The 16,054-nt window shown below is 37.7% G+C and overlaps 1 protein-coding gene across 6 annotated transcripts in view; it reads left to right on the plus strand.

Annotated features, from left to right (window-relative positions):
* SOCS5 (suppressor of cytokine signaling 5) overlaps positions 1–16,054 on the plus strand; it is an 80,760-nt gene that overhangs the window by 26,651 nt on the left and 38,055 nt on the right. Inside the window, exon 3 of one of the 6 annotated variants that reach the window (XM_053588840.1) lies at positions 13,666–13,793. The exons of 4 other annotated variants lie outside the window; for them this stretch is intronic. The gene's annotated coding sequence lies outside the window, so the exon portion shown is untranslated. The remainder of the gene's footprint in view (positions 1–13,665; positions 13,794–16,054) is intronic. One more of the 6 variants, XM_053588842.1, reaches the window with a different exon arrangement.

The raw sequence follows: 16,054 nt of genomic DNA on the forward strand, positions 1-16,054 counted from the left end.
GTATGTAAGGTGTGAAATTTAGGTTGAAGTTCATGTATTTTGGCGTATGGGTGTCCAATTGTTAACAACACCTGTTTCTTTCTTTCTTTTTTTTGCAAAGACTGTCTTTTCTCCATCGAGTTGTCTTTGCACCATTGTTAGAAATTGAACATATTTGTGTGGGTCTCTTTCTCAACTCTGTTCTCTTTCGTGTCTCTGTCCCTTTTCTAATACTATACTGTCGTAACTGGCTATTGTAGTTCCTTTATTTTTGATTTTAGAATTGGTTTGCCTGCATCTATAAAGAATATCCTGGTGAGAGATTGACAATTGTGTTTAATTTGTAGATAAAATGGGAAGAATTGACATCTTTAGTATGTTGAGTCTTCTAACCAATGGATGTGATATAGCTCTCTGCTTATTTATATCTTTTTAAAATTTCTTTTATAGTTTAGTTTCAGCAACCACCTCCTGTACATCTTTTGTTAGATTTGATATCTCAGTATTTCAATTTTTCAGAGCTATTATAAATGATACTAAAAATTTTTAGTTTCCAAATGTTCATTGTTAGAATATAAAAATATGAGCGATTCTTGTGTTGACCTTTATCCTATGACCTTGTAATCTTGCTCATTAGCTCTAGGAGGTTTTTTCTGGATAGTTTCCTTGAGGTCTGTGTAGACAAACATATCTGCAAATAGGGACAATTTTATTTCTTTCTAATCAGTATGCATTGTTTTTCTTGTTTTCTCTTACTGGCTAGAGCTTCAAGTACAATGTTGAAGAAATGATTGTTCTTAGTCGTAGAAGGAAAGCATTCCGTGTTTCACCATTCTGTCTTTCTACCTGACTTGGGTTCATTTTGCCCTACTTTTCTTTCAGCTTCTTAAGGCAGACGCTTAGGTTATTGATTTGAGAAGTTTCTTTTTTGTTAATATAAGCATTTAATGCTACAAATGTTTCTCTGAGCATTGCTTAACTGCATAATATGAATGTTGATGTGTTTTTATTTTTTTAAAGTTGAAAATACTTTCTAATTGCCTTTGAGACTTCTTTTTCCTCTTTGACCTGTGGATTATTTATAAGTGCATTGCTTAATTTTCTTGTTTTTGTGTTTGTGTGTGTGTTTCAAGAGTGATTGCCCTTGGAGTTTTTTTTTGAGACAGAGTCTCACTTTGTTGCCCTCAGTGGAGTGCCATGGCATCATAGACCTCAAACTCTTGGCTCAGCCTCCCCAGTAGCTGGGACTATAGGCACCTGCCACAATGCCCAGCTAGTTTGGGGGTTTTTTTTAGAGATGGGGATCTTGTTCTTGCTCAGGCTGGTCTCAAACCTGTGAGCTTAGGCATTCCACCTGCCTTGGCCTCTTCCTTGGAGTATTTTTGTAATAGCTGCTTTATAATAATAAAAGTCTTTATCAAAAGATTGATATCTGTTTATTAACCCATCCAGGTTGAGATTTTCCTGGCTCTTCATAGGCCAAACCTCAATAAAGGTTTCCCCCCTCAGAATTGTAGGCGGAGATTCCTTTCTCTGCTGCTTAAGCCTTGGGGTTTTCCCCTAAGTCTAGGTGGGGAGTGCTACCATTGAATTCTGATCTTCTCCTACCGTTTCCTTTACAGAGTCTTTAAATAGCTGCGTGGTGCATTCTGTTCAGGTTTTTTAGCTGCATTCAGTAAGAGAGACAGGGTGGAGTGTTTTTACTCCATCTTGGTTTGCACTGGAACAGTGTGTACTGTGAAGTATGACATTTATATATTCAAGCAATATGCATAGCTGTCATATACCATATGTTGGGCACTTTACATATATTATTTGTTTAATTCTCTAACATCCTTTCTCACTTTAGACATAGGGAAATTTAGGGTAAAACTATTAAACTATATTCATATATTAAATGAGAAGCAGGGATTTGAACACAGGTATTTCTAACCCCAAGGCTTTGCCTCTGTTCCAATGGTTCTCAAAGTGTGGTTCCAGGGCTAGCATCATCAGAATCACCTGGGAATTTGTTAGAAATGCAAATTTTCTAGATGCACCTCAGATCTACTAAATCAGAAATTCTGGAGGCAGGGCCCAGTAATTTGTCTTGATAAGCCCTCTGTTATCCTGCTGTGAGCTAAATTTGAGAACCTCTTCTCCATATTACTTCTCAAGTACTAGGTATGGGTTAGTTTCTTAGCAAAATTTTTATAGAAGCTCAAGTAATTTTTCACCATTGTTTAAGACATATTGCTAGTATGCTGAGATGTGATTTTTATTTTTACTGAGGTCACTAACATAGCTTAAAATCCATACCTTTCTATATTACTCAAGACAATAGCAGTTAAAATATAATACTGTCACTTTAAAATTTTAAATGAATGCACGTAATAGGGACTCCAAAAATACAGTTATCAGTCACTTGACAGGAATATGTTCTGAGATGCATCGTGTTAGGTGATTTCATCATTTGAATAGCATAGGGTGTACTTAATGCAAACCGAGGTAGCATAGCCTATTACACCACACTAGACTGTTACTTCTAGGCTACAAACAAGTATAGCATATACTGTACTGAATATTTTAGGCAATTGTAACACAGTGGTAAACATTAATGTATCTGAACATGTCTACACATGTAAAAGTATAGTAAAAATACAGTATAAAAGATACAAAACGGTACCACCTGCACTGGACACTTGAAATGAATGGAGATTATGGGATTGGAAGTTGCTCTAGGTGAGTCAGTGAATGAGTGGTACCTGGATATAAAAGCCTAGGACATTACCGTACACTACTGTAGATTTTATAAACACTGTACACCTAGGCTACACTAAATTTGCTTAAAATTTTTTCTTCAATAATAAATTGACATTAGTTTACTTAGCTTACAATGTAAATATATTGGCTAGCTATACAAAAATATTTTCTTTCTTTATATCCTTTTTCTATAAGGTATTTTTCAGTTTAAAAATTTTTTAACTTTTTATAACTTTTTGTTAAACACTAAGACACAAGCACTTACAGAAGACTAGGCATACTCAGGGTCAAGGATCGAGACATTTTTAGGTGATAGGAATTTTTTAATTCCATTATAATTTGGGTGTGTTTTTTTTTTTTTTTTGAGACAATCTTATTATGTCACCCTTGGTAGAGTGCTGTGGCATCACAGCTCACAGCAATCTCAAACTCTTGGGCTTGAGTGATTCTCTTGCTTAGACCTCCCAAGTAGCTGGGGCTACAGGTGCCTGCCACAACACCTGGCTACTTTTTGGTTGTAGTTGTCATTGTGTTTGGCAAGCCTGGGCTGGGTTTGAACCTGCCAGCTCCAGTGTATGTGGCTGATGCCCTAGCCACTGAGATACAGGTGCCAACCCAACTCCATTATAATCTTATGGAACCACCATTGCTATTTTGACCCAAATGTTATGTAGCACATGACTATATGTAAAGAAATCAAACTTAAGTATGGTTTTTTGGCATGTAAATCACCTTGCCTCTGAATGCCTTATCTTAAATTTCAGGATATTAACAATGTTTGCCCTAGATTTCAGGGCAGTTTTGTTTGTTTGCTTGTTTTGAGGTAATATCTTATTGCCTGGGCTAGAGTGCAATGGCACTGTCTTAACTCACTGCAACCTTAAACTGCCGGGCTCATGCAATCCTCCTCCCTCAGCCTCCCAAGTAGGTGGGACCATAGCTACGTGCCACCACACTTAGCTGATTTTCCTAATTTTTGTAAAGATAGGTCTTGCTCTTGCTCAGGTGGTATTAAGGTAAAAAGGCCTGCTGTAGACTGAATGTTTGTATCTCCTCAAAGTTCATGTTACAGCCTAATCTCCAAGGTAATTGTATTAGGAAATGGAGCCTTTTGCAGGTGATTAGGTCATAAGGGTAGAACCCTAGTGAATAGGATTAGTGCTTTGTAGGGGGCTGAAGAGAGTTCCCCTTCCACCAGGTGAGGTTAAATCAATTGTGTTTCTATAGAGGAAGTACCTGAGGCTGGGTAAAGAAGAGGTTTTTTTAGTTCTGCAGACTATCAAAAAGCATGATACTAGCATCTGCTTTCGGTGAGGGCTTTAGGGATCTTCCAATCAAGGCAGGAGGCAAAGGGGTTGTAGGCAGGCATGTCAGATGGGGAGCGAGAAGAGGCAAGAGGGAGAGGAGAGAGTGCTCACTGACTTTTAAACAGCCAGCTCTCAGGTGAGCTAACAGCATGAGAACTCTCTCATTTCCCCCAAGGGAAAATCCCAAGCCATGCTTGAAGGATCTGCCCCCATAACATAAACACCTCCCACTGAGCCTTATTTCCAACATTGGAGGTCAAATTTCAACATGAGATTTGGAGGGGACACATATCCAAGCTTCATCATTGGTCATCTTTGAACCAGGAAGCAGGCACTCACTAGATACCAAATCTGCCAGTACTTTGATGATCTTGGACTACCAGCCTCCAGAACTATGAAAAGTAAGTTTCTCTAGTGTATAAAGCATCCAGTTTATGGTATTTTTGTTACAGCTGCCAGAATGTACTAAAACAAAGATCCTTCCCTCAAGGAGCTTACTGTTTATTGAAATAAACAGAAAACAGTTATGCAAAAAAAAAAAAATTATTGCTGTGATAGAGATATGTACAAAATACTGTGGATATGGTGTGTTGGAGCCAGATCTGACCCATAAAATCAAACTGTTGGTCTATAGTTTGAAATTGACTGTGGTGGTACATACACAACAGAAGTGAAGAAAGGCTACAGTCAGTTCTGCCACAATAGAGCATATATATTTCTAAACATGACCAAGTGTAGGGAAAAATGGGTTTGGGGCACACAAGACACAAATTGGATATTCAGCCTTTTGGCTTCTCTGAGCCACACTGCAAGAAAGAATTGCCTTGGGCTGCACATTAAATACACAAACACTAAGGAAAGCTGATGAGCAGAAAAACAAAACAAAAAAACAGTCCATGCATAATTTCCATGATACTCACTACCACAGATAAGCAAAAATAACAATATTCATGTGGCCCATGGGTTGGGCTCCACATGTTTTTGAAAGAAGTAGGAACCTAATAAAAATGGTAGCATAGTTTTATATGTTAAAATGGTTAAAAAAAATAAATATTAAAATAAATATGATGCTTTACCTTGAAAAAGTCCTAAAGTTTTCTTAGGAGGTAGGCATGGGAAAAGTTGCCTTTTGTGAGTTACTGTGAACTGGTGGAAGGAGGGTTGTTTAAATCTGAGGGTAAGTTTTAACACGAGATGTGGATGGGTGTGCTCATAACATGAGGTAGCCGGGAAATCTGTGAGGTATGTGTATGTGCTGTGTATTCTTATTGTGCATTCCTGTTGTGGCTTGGTGTTTTCTTCATCCATCTGGTGTTTAATGGCATTTAATTTAGTGCTCATTTTGTTCCCTAATGTAATAAGCACATTGAAACAAATTCAGGTTTCAAGACAAATAAAGCAGAACTGACTGTATCAGGGCTTTTATCCCAGTCTGAGAGCTGGTTGACCAGCAAGCATAGCACTATACAAGGAGCTCTTCATTCAGCCTGGAGGAGTCTTAGAAGCCTTTACAGAGTAGATGGCAGTTGAATCCAGACTTGAGGAATGAGGGTAGTATAAGCAGAGGAGGGCATTCCAGGCAGAGGGAATAGCAGAGTATGGAAAAGCTTGCAGAATTAAGCCTGGTATGTTCAGAAAACTCTTACATAGTTCACCATTAAAAAAAGGTTAGAACTTGGAAGGATGGGAAAAAAGACATGATTAATAAAACTTAATGGTTAGGCAGGGGCCCAGTGTACCGCATGAAATAATTTACATTTTATCTGTCAAGGGGTAAAGACTACAGAAGAATTCTCAACAGAGAATGACATTTTCTAACACTGATTTATGTGGCACTCTGGTAGTATAGAGTGGAAGATCAGACCCAACTGAGATTTGGGAAGAACAAAGGAAGGGCAACTGTATGTCCTTCATAAACTTGACTCTTGAGAATATTCTGAAAGCTGTAGTTGCTTACTGGCAACTGTGCCCTTTCCATTTCTAGAATTTCTTGATTCTAAGGGCCAGGTTTGTGAGAGTTAGTCTTCTATATGGTGTTGAGTCGTGTAAATTTAACAACCAGCTTTCACAATAACTGGCTTCACTAGTTTCACTGTTAGTTTTATGTTTAAAAATGGTCTGATGAAGTGAAGGACCTCTATAAAGAAAATTATGAAATCCTCAGAAAGGAAATAGCCGAGGATATTAACAAATGGAAGAACATACCATGCTCATGGATGGGAAGAATCAACATTGTTAAAATGTCTATACTTCCCAAAGCAATCTACCTATTCAATGCCATTCCTATCAAAATACCAACATCGTACTTTCAAGATTTGGAGAAAATGATCCTGCGTTTTGTATGGAACTGGAAAAAACCCCGTATAGCTAAGGCAGTTCTTTGTAACAAAAATAAAGCTGGGGGCATCAGCATACCAGATTTTAGTCTGTACTACAAAGCCATAGTGCTCAAGACAGCATGGTACTGGCACAAAAACAGAGACATAGACACTTGGAATCGAATTGAAAGCCAAGAAATGAAACTAACATTTTACAACCACCTAATCTTCGATAAACCAAACAAGAACATACCTTGGGGGAAAGACTCCCTATTCAATAAATGGTGTTGGGAGAACTGGATGTCTACATGTAAAAGACTGAAACTGGACCCACACCTTTCCCCACTCACAAAAATTGATTCAAGATGGATAAAGGACTTAAATGAAATTTAAGGCATGAAACAATAAAAATCCTCCAAGAAAGCATAGGAAAACACTGGAAGATATTGGCCTGGGGAAAGACTTCATGAAGAAGACTGCCATGGCAAGTGCAACAACAAAAATAAACAAATGGGACTTCATTAAACTGAAAAGCTTCTGTACAGCTAAGGAGACAATAACCAAAGCAAAGAGACAACCTACACAATGGGAAAGGATATTTGCATATTTTCAATTAGACAAAAGCTTGATAACTAGGATCTATAGAGAACTCAAATTAATCCACATGAAAAAAGCCAACAATCCCGTATATCAATGGGCAAGAGACATGAATAGAACCTTCTCTAAAGATGACAGACGAATGGCTAACAAACATATGAAAAAATGTTCATCATCTCTATATATTAGAGAAATGCAAATCAAAACAACCCTGAGATATCATCTAACCCCAGTGAGAATGGCCCACATCACAAAATCTCAAAACTGCAGATGCTGGTGTGGATGTGGAGAGAAGGGAACACTTTTACACTGCTGGTGGGACTGCAAACTAGTACAACCTTTCTGGAAGGAATTATGGAGAAACCTCAAAGCACTCAAGCTAGACCTCCCATTTGATCCTGCAATCCCATTACTGGGCATCTACCCAGAAGGGAAAAAATCTTTTTATCACTTGTACTAGACTGTTTATTGCAGCTCAATTTACAGTCGCCAAAATGTGGAAACAGCCTAAATGCCCACCAACCCAGGAATGAATTAACAAACTGTGGTTTATGTATACCATGGAATACTATTCAGCTATTAAAAAAAATGGAGACTTTACATCCTTCGTATTAACCTGGATGGACGTGGAAGACATTATTCTTAGTAAAGCATCACAAGAATGGAGAATCATGAATCCTATGTACTCAATTTTGATATGAGGACAATTAATAACAATTAAGGTTATGGGGGGGAGGAAAAGCAGAAAGAGGGATGGAGGGAGTGGGGCGGGGCCTGGGTGTGTGTCACGCTTTATGGTGGCAAGACATGATTGCAAGAGGGACTTTGCCTAACAATTGCAATCAATGTAACCTGGCTTATTGTACCCTCGATGAATCCCCAACAATAAAAAAAAAAAAATGTTCTGATGAATCATCTGTGGAGAAACATCTTAATGTATATTAATTGGGAAATAATTACGTGGGTCAGAGTCTTCTTTACCCACTAGATTCCTTTTTTTGCCAGGATTATTTTATAATAAAGAATAACCATTGCAAGTAGTATTCTTCTACATACTGTACTTAGGGTATGAATAGCATGCAATAAATATTTGCTAAAAGACTAAACTGCAGTACTTAAGTTTAGGGAGAGTTAGAGATAAAATAATGGAAACACTGGGAGAATTTTCTGATCTTAGAAACTTTGGAGAGTATAATGTATGGATTGGCCATGTACCTCTGTGAATTTGTCTCTTGTAGTTATGAGGTGAAGCTGCTATTTTTATTTTTTATTAATAGGGCATTGCTGGTGATTTTTTTTAAATCAGAAAATTAAAAATTTACAGAAATAATACACTATCATTGTAGAAGAATACTACTTGCTTGAATAAGAGTTAAAGCTCCTAATAACCGTTACGAGCACTAATTTTTTTTTCTCCCTCACTTGGTATGTCATCAATACCATCTTTTGGAAGGCTGGGCCCTTTCCTGAGTCTGTGGCTTTGCAGTATCTGCCTTTTGGTACAGAGCTACTCAGTCTTCAAAGCCTAGCTCAATGTCATCGCTCCTTCTCTCCCTTCCTTCTTCCCTGTCTTTTTTCACCCCTCATCCCTACAGTGTCTTGCTCTGTCACCTAGGCTGGAGTGCTGTGGTTCACTCATAGCTCAGCCACCTGAGTAGCTTGGACTATAGGCACATTCCAACCAGGCCTGGCTAAATTTATTTATTTGGTAGAGACAGGGTCTCACTATGTTGCCCAGGCTGGTCTCAAACTCCTGGCCTCAAGTGATCATCTTCCCTCAGCTTCCTGAGTGGAAGATTATATTTTCTATGAAGGCTGTGTTAGTGGGGTACAGTAGCAAGTAACAAAAGTTAAAAATAATGATGGCCAAAAAATGAGACTCTCTCTCTTTTTTCTTTTCTTTTTGAGACATTGTCTCACTATGTCACCCTCAGTAGAGTGCTGTGGTGTCACAACTCACAGCAACCTCCAACTCTTGGGCTTAAGAGATTCTCTTGCCTCAGCCTCCCAAGTAGCTGGGACTACAGGCGCCTGCCACAATGTCTGGCTCATTTTTTGTTGCAGTTGTCGTTGTTTTAGCTGGCCGGGGCCGGGTTCAAACTCGCCAGCCTCGGTGTAGGTGGCCTGTACGCTACCCTTGGAGCTATGAGTACCGTTGGAGAATCTCTTTCCTGTAAAAACAAAAAACAAAAACAAAAACAAAAGTTCAGTTTGTAGTAATACACCTAAAACGACAGCTTTAATCCTCAAAATTATTAATTATTTCCAGCTCACAGTGTCTTTATCTCTCGTATTTGACTTTTGTCCTCATGGTTCAAAAATTGAGCTATCTGGCCAGTTGTGGTGGCTCAGACCTATAATCTCAGCACTTTGGGAGGGTGGAGCAGGAAGATCGCTTGAGGCCAGGAGTTTGAGATCAGCCTGGACAACATAGGTAGACCCCATCTCTACTAAAACTCAAAAAATGATGGCATGTGTCTGTAACCCTAGCTATTTCAGAAGCTGAGGTGGGAAGACCGCTTGAGCCCAGGAGTTCGAGGTTGCAGTGAGCTATGATCATGCCACTGCATTCCATCCTACGGTGACAGAGTAAGACCCAGTCTCAAAAAATTTTAGGTGTCTTTGTTTTCAGTAGCAAGACGTATAAGAAGAAATAATAGAGATAAAGGACATAGGCCAGTCCACTACATACCTGCTTGTATCTCAAAGGTCAGAACTTGATCTCTGGCCGCAAGGAAGCGTATGTGACTGACTGAAGATAGGGCAATTGGGTATGGGGTTTAACTGGTGGCAGTGCACCACAGTCCCCTAGCTTCGAGGTAGTTGCTTTGTGCTTTGTGTTCCCACAGCACTCTAATTAGTTTACCCTCAGACTGTTTTTCATCTTTTTCTCTCCAACGTCTTACATATTTTAGCACATATTTCATACTCTTAAGCATTGAATAAATAGATAGCATTGCCTCAAAATTGACTACATAGATAGAATGCAAAGTTAAAAGTTGTGTCGTTTTTCGTTGTGTTTTTTTGTTGTTGTTGTTATTGTGATAAAATTATACATAACATAAAATTCACCATTTTCGGTTCAGTGCCCGTAGCTAAGTGGTTAGGGCACTGGCCACATACACCCAGGCTAGTGGGTTCAAACTCAGCCCAGGCCTGCTAAACAACAATGACAACGACGACAACAACAAAGCCAGGCGTTGTGGCGGGTGCCTGTAGTTCCAGCTACTTGGGAGGCTGAGGCAAGAGATTTTTTTAAACCCAAGAGTTTGAGGTTGCTGTGAGCTGTGATGCCATGGCTCTCTACCCAGGGCAACATAGTGAGCCTCTGTCTCAAAAAAAAATAATAATAACAATTCACCATCCTCACCATTTTTAAGTGTATAGTTCTGTGGAATTAAGTACAGTCACATTGTTGTACAACAACCATCACCACCATCCATCTCCAGAACTTTTTTATTTTCGGTAGGTGAAACTCTGTGGCCATTAAAACCTGATTACCTATTCCCTCTTTACCCAGCTTCTGGAAATGACCAATCTTTCTGTCTCTCTGAATTTGACTGCATTAGGAACCTCATCCGAGAGGAATCACACACTGTTGGCCCCTTTGTGATTGGCTTATTTCACTTAGCAGTGTCTTCAGGGTTCATCCATGCTATGCTGTAGCTTGTGTTAGAATTTTTCCCTTTTTAAGGTTCAGTAATAATTCCATTATAAATATTTACCATATTTTGTTTATATATTCATCTGTCTATAGATACTTGAGTTGCTATGTTCTGCTATTTTTTGTAAGGTCTTGGTTTTTCACAGTTATTCTCAACAGGGGTACCATCTTATTCTATTGTAATTTCACCACCACTACCCCCAACACAACCACATGCAGGTTAAATGTCCCTTATTGGGAATGCTTAGGAGTAGAAGTGTTTTGGAATTTGGAAGTTTTTCTGGTTTCAAAACATTTATGTTACACTTACCGATTGACCATACCTAATCTGGATATCTGAAATGCTCCAGTGAGCTTTTCCTTTTGAGTGTCATGTAGGAACTCAAAAAGTTTCAGATTTTGGAGTATTTTTAATTTCACATTTTTCGATCAGGGATGCTCAACCTGTACCTACATAGCCTTTTTTTTAAGACAGGGTCTTGCTCTGTTGCCTGGGTTATACTGCAGTGGAATGGTTGTAGCTCACTGCAGCCTCAGGGGTCTTCAAACTTTTTAAACAGGGGGCCAGTTCACTGTCCCTCAGACTGTTGGAGGACTGGACTATAGTTAAAAAAAAAAAACCATGAACAAATTCCTATGCATACTGCACATATCTTATTTTGAAGTAAAAAACCAAAATGGGAACAAATACAATCACATCACCTCATGTGGTTTGAGGACCCCCACTGGGATCAAGTGATTTTCCTGCCTCTGTCTCCTAAGTAGCTGGATCTACAGGTGCCCACTGCCACTTGTAGCTAATTTTGGTTTTTTGGCTTTTTTTTTTTCATAGAGACAAAGGTCTTGCTGTGTTGTTCAAGCTGGTCTTGATTGAACTCCTGGCCTCAATTGATCCTTCTGTTTTGGCCTCCCAAAGTGTTGGGTTTACAAGTGTGAGCCACATGCTCAGCCCTCACCCAGCTTTTTAAAAGGAAATTTAAGAAAAGTACAATCACCTATATTAACCTATTTTTCTGGGAAGAAATCCACCACCTCTTTCAATCACAACATTTGAAGTATAATCTAAAAAATAAAGTTATGAAGAACATTATCCAGATGTCAAATCTTAAAAGTAGGTACAAGTGTGGAATTAGAGGGAAATACTGTAGTTTTTTGTAAGAAAGACTGGATTTTGTTTTAGAAATCTCTTGATTATATGGTGAAAGACACAGGAGAATATAATCTGTGAATTCTTATTATTTTGAAATGTGGAGATTTTTATCTTGACAGTAAGAAGAAATATAGCTGTAGCTTGATGGTTTTGCTTTTGTAAAATTTCTGTAGCATTGAAGAGAATGGGATTATTATGAATAGGGAAAGTAAGAAAAATGACCGCATTCCTACCACCTGACTTCCTTTTTTAGGTGGGAGTTAATTTGGTGACAGTAATTATTGTTGGAACTTTGTCAGTAATTTGCCTGATGCCTACAAAATTCTGCGTTTTGATCTATATCAGTGGCACATAGTTCAAATTAGCGGTCAAATTCTTTTACTAAAATTCTCTGATTAAACCTTCAAATGATAGTATATTTAAGTAGAATACATATCCAGTGGTTTAGACAGAATCTGGTAGAAGCTTTCTCCTTGAAGCTGATTGGTCAATTTGTCAAAATGGTGATTCATGCTTCCCTAGCCAACTCACAGACCAGCTATTGATGTAATCAGTTACCTGAGCCAAGACCAAAGCACCAATAGGATAGAATATCTTGGCTCTGATACCCTTCTGTCTTTTCCTAAAAATCTGGGCGTAAATTTCTATCCAGCTTCTATGTGCTTTGGGTTTTAAGAAGAAATATAAGACTGTCCTTTGTCTTCTGAATATTAAAATATAGTTGTGGAGATAAACTTGGTATGCCTGAAATGATCTAAAGAGATAAGATCAAATTATATTAACTGCAAACCCTTTTAGAGAAATCAACAGAGATGTTAGAACTTGATGTGGATGTTAGAAATAGAATTTAATAATGGAGGATAAAGCGATCGGAGGTGTTTCAGAGTAAGGAGAATTAAGTTTGGATAAGTGGGGCCTAACTGTGGGTTGCAGTGAGTGAACATCAGGCACAAGATGCTGTAACTGTTGAACATTCCTGAAAGGAAATGAGTCTGGCAAGTATTATGAGTCTGGGAAGATAGGAGACACTGGAGTGTTGTAGAAATCTAGGAATGTGGCAAAAGAAATCTGGACAAAGTTACTGGCAGTGGCAGTGGAGAGAAAGCGTACATTTGAGGGACTTTTTGAAGAACGAAACTTTTGAACTAGGTAACGTTAAATATGGTGGTTAAGTGGAGGAAGAATAAAATACTCTTAAAAGATTTTCCTAGGAAATTAAGTAGAATCATGATAATGACTTTCCAGTTTGGGGAGAAGTACTAAGTTAATTTTAGCTGTAGTGAATTTGAGGCACAATGAAGAGTAGCCAGGTTGGAGCAGACTTCCAGGTTATGAGTGGACTGAAGAGCATGTTGAATATGTGCACTAGAAGTGTGTTTGCCATACACACCCAAAATCAACTTGTACTGAGGAGGTAAGAATTGGTTCTGGAGAATACTTGTTTGTAATTCTTATAATGTAAAGGCAACATCATATGATCTTGTAGCTTCTGTGAACACATGTATGTGAAAACTCTTAAATAAAAATTTTTCTCATTAGCTTCCTTCACCTGAAGGAACTGGGTTAGTTATCAGTCACATCTAGGAAACTGAAGTTTATCTCACATACAATTAAATAAAAAAGCAGAATTCAGATTGCCCTACATTAGGCTGTTAAGATGTAGAACAGAGGCAAGAATTTAAGATTCTTTAAAGAATGTTATCTTAGAATACATAGTTACTGGGGCAGAATAATGTCATATCAAGAAAAATTATATTCTTAAATATTGAAAACTAAGTTAATTAACTGTTTAAGAAGTAGTTTAATTTTATAATATTTGAAGTCATCTACTTGCGTGCTTCATGTTTCCCTGTACTGGAACATTCAGTTGGATCTGCTGTGCCAGTTACCTGTGGCTTTCTTTTTCAGAATGGGTCCTCCTGTAGATAGCGAAACGTAACCACATGAAGTCAAACAGAAGAAAACTTGGCAAAAAGACTTTCTATTATTATTGGATTAGAAATCGGAAGGTATAATATCTTACAGGAATGGTAAAGGTATTATTATTATTATCTTTTTTTTGAGACAGAGTCTCAAACTGTCGCCTTGAGTAGAGTGCTGTGGCATCACAGCTCATAGCAACTTCAAACTCCTGGGTTTAAGTGTTTCTCTTGCCTCAGCCTCCCAAGTAGCTGGGACTACAGGCACCCACCACAACGCCTGGCTATTTTTTGGTTGTAGTTGTCATTGTTGCTTAACAGGCCCGGGCAGGGTTCGAACCCGCCACCCTAGGTGTATGTGGCCGGTACCCTGCCCACTGAGCTACAGGTGCCGCCTGGTAAAGGTATTATTAAATTAGAGAAATAATAGTCTAGTATAGGGATGGACTATACTAGACTATTTCATTGAAGGATACTTGAACTTGTCTGCTTTTTTGGCTCTCTTATGTGTGCTTCTTTTTGACTCCTTATTTTCCTTTTTTGTGGTATGATGTAACACATATAGAACGATGAGTAATAAAATATAGCTTAGTCAGTGTAAAGCACATTTGCCATGCAGATTAAGAAGTAGATTGTTGGGCCACACCTGTGGCTCAAAGGAGTAGGGCGCTGGCCCCATATACCAGAGGTGGCGGGTTCAAACCTGGCCCTGGCCAAAACTGCAAAAAAAAAAGAAGTAGAATGTGCCAGTATACCAGAATCTGTTGTGTGCCCCTTCCCAAACTCTACCGGTTCCCACCCCAGCCCATCTCCCAGAAGTAACCATATTCTTATTTGGGTGAAAATCGCTTTTTTTTTTTTTTTCACTTTTAAGTTTTACCACCTGTGTGTGTATTCCTAAATGGTGTACATGAGTTTTCTCTCTTTTCACAAAACATGTGTGTATATATGTTAATATTCATGTGTATATTTTCATTTCTCTAATTCATTGTGCATATACTATTCCATTGTATGAATATACCATAATTTATTTATTCTGCTGTATTTCATAATATGGAAAAACTCAGCTATAACATTCTTCTTTATTTTTTTTAGTACACGTGGGTCCCAGTATCTCAAGAGTTCATAGTTAGGAGTAGAATTCCTGGGTCATTAGAAATTTATATCTTCAAATTTCCTGGAAAATACCAAACTATTTTCCAAAACAGTTAAACAGTTAATACTCACTCCAGCAGGATGTGAGCATTGTTCTACAGTCTCACTATCTGATGGTATTGACAAACTTAAATATTTTAAGCAGAAGGATGGTATCTCTTTCTGGTTTTATTAAGGAGGATGAGCCTCCTCGTATTTGGATTTTGGGGGGGAACTGTCTATTAAAGTTATGTATCCATTTTTCTATTTTGTTGTCTTTTTTGTACTGATTTTTATAGACTTTTTTACATTTTCAGGACACTAGTCTTTTGTGTATTAAAAGTACTATTTTCTATTTAGTTTTTTTGATGAACAGAAACTCTTAATTTTACTGTAACACATTCTTTTTGTTTATAAACTATGCCTTTTTTCTGTAAGAATTTGTAGATCTTAGATTTTTCATAGGTACTTCATAAAGTAGATGCTATTGTACATGGTGTTTGCTTTTTACATTTTATCACTGACATAGGAATAAAGTAGATATTTTTTATATGTATATTGGTTTGCATCTCACCTTTCTTAATTCTTATAATATACTTTGGGTTTTTAAAATACATAATATTATCTGAAAATAATGATTTTTTCCCTTTCTTTCAAATCTATGGGATAAGTTAAGCAATATCTTATTTCTTAATTTGCCTTATTCTGTTGGCTAAGGACCTTTATCAGAATGTAGAATAGAAGTCATGATAATGGGCATTATTTTCTTAAGAAACACTTAATATCTTTGGTGGTCATTTTGGGAAACACCATCAAGTTAGGTAAGGTTTATTTTTCACTTTCAGTTTGCTGAAAGTTTTCATCACAAATGAGTGCTCAGTTTTATGAAATGCTTTTTCTATATCTAATGAGATTATCTTTGTTAATTTTTTTAAACTGTCAGTTTGATAAATTATATTAATTGGATTTCTTATGTTAATTCAGCTTTGCCTTCCTCTAGGCTGTATCTAACTTGGATCATTTTTATGTATAGTGGATTCATCTAGTTAATGTTTTATAATTTAAAAGACATATCTGTATTCATGACTGAGGTTATTCTTTATTCTTCTCAAGATGTGCTTTGGTATCAGGTTATGCTAACCTAATAAAATGAGTTGAGGAATGTTTAGAAAGTATGTAAGATTGGAATTCCCCTTCCCGTGCCGCCCCCCCCAAACTACAACAGAATTTGCTGCGTCTCAGGA

The sequence above is a fragment of the Nycticebus coucang genome, chromosome 4, assembly GCF_027406575.1.
Source record: "Nycticebus coucang isolate mNycCou1 chromosome 4, mNycCou1.pri, whole genome shotgun sequence".
Taxonomy (NCBI): Eukaryota; Metazoa; Chordata; class Mammalia; order Primates; family Lorisidae; genus Nycticebus; species Nycticebus coucang.